This window comes from Papio anubis, chromosome 1 (assembly GCF_008728515.1).
Source record: "Papio anubis isolate 15944 chromosome 1, Panubis1.0, whole genome shotgun sequence".
In the NCBI taxonomy this organism is placed as follows: Eukaryota; Metazoa; Chordata; class Mammalia; order Primates; family Cercopithecidae; genus Papio; species Papio anubis.
In genome coordinates this window covers 187,759,469-187,760,618 of record NC_044976.1, presented here as the reverse complement: position 1 = coordinate 187,760,618, position 1,150 = coordinate 187,759,469, and the positions used below count along the sequence as shown (strand labels likewise).

The 1,150-nt window shown below is 41.7% G+C and overlaps 1 non-coding gene across 1 annotated transcript; it reads right to left on the bottom strand.

Moving 5' to 3' along the window:
* Positions 1 to 686: 686 nt before the first annotated feature.
* LOC116272103 lies at positions 687 to 747 on the bottom strand. The gene has a single exon (XR_004180817.1). It is a non-coding gene; the product is annotated as a U7 small nuclear RNA (small nuclear RNA).
* Positions 748 to 1,150: the final 403 nt, after the last annotated feature.

The following is a 1,150-nucleotide window of genomic DNA, read 5'->3' as shown; positions in this document are numbered from 1 at the left end:
CTGTCTCCCAGGTTGGAGTGCAATGGTGTGATCTCAGCTTACTGCATCCTCTGCCTCCTGGGTTCAAGCAATTCTCCTGCTTCAGTCTCCTGAGTAGCTGGGACTACAGGCGCCTGCCACCATGCCTGGCTAATTTTTGGATTTTTAGTACAGATGGAGTTTTACCAAATTGGCCAGGCTGGTCTCGAACTCGTGACCTCAGGTGATCTGCCTGCCTCGGCCTCCCAAAGTGCTGGGTTTACAGGCATCAGCACTGCACCTGGCCTTCATTTGGAATTCTCATTCTGATTTCTTAGTTAGTTGAAGATACTCAAGATTTATTTATTTATTTATTTATTTAGAGATGGGGTCTCACTCCAGTTGCCTGGGCTGGAGTGTAGTGGCATAATCTTGGCTCACTGCATCCTTGACCTTCCTGCCCCAAGCGATCCTTCTGCCTCAGCGCCCTGAGTAGCTGGGATTACAGGTGTGGGCCACTATGCATGGTTAGGCATTTTTTTTTTTTTTGTACTTTTAGTAGAGACGAGGTTTCACCATGTTGCCTAGGCTGGTCTTGAACTCGGAGCTCAAGTGATCCTCCCACTTTGGCCTTCCAAAGTGCTAGGATTATAGGTATGAGCCACTGCTCCTAGCCAAGATTTATTTCTTAAAACTTACTTTTCTTAAAAAATTTTTTTTTCATTGTGGGGAGCTTTCTGGTAAAGACCAGAAAACCTGCTGGACAAATTTTAAAAGAGCTGTAATGTGATTTATTTTTTATTAAAAAAAAGTTTTTAGACATGGGTTTCACAATGTTGCCAAGACTGACCTCGAACTCCTGGGCTCAAGCAATCCTCCCACCTCAGCCTCCAGAGTCCTGAGTAGCTGGGACTACAGGTAAAAGCCACCATGCCTGGCTATGCTCAAGACTTTTTTAAAGAAGAAAATATGAGTATTATTTTTATTCTGAAAACTTCTCATGTTTTCTCTTGCCATCATACATAAACACATTAGTTTACACTTAAACAGGAGCTTAAATTTTAAATTTTATCCATCCAAATTTTGTTACGAACTTTGTTATAATGGAAGCTCTAAATGAGGGTTATCTGATTTTTAGTTGTTTTTAAGTAATCTGTTTTAGTCTACCGGAATGCTTGTAAACTCCTTGTTA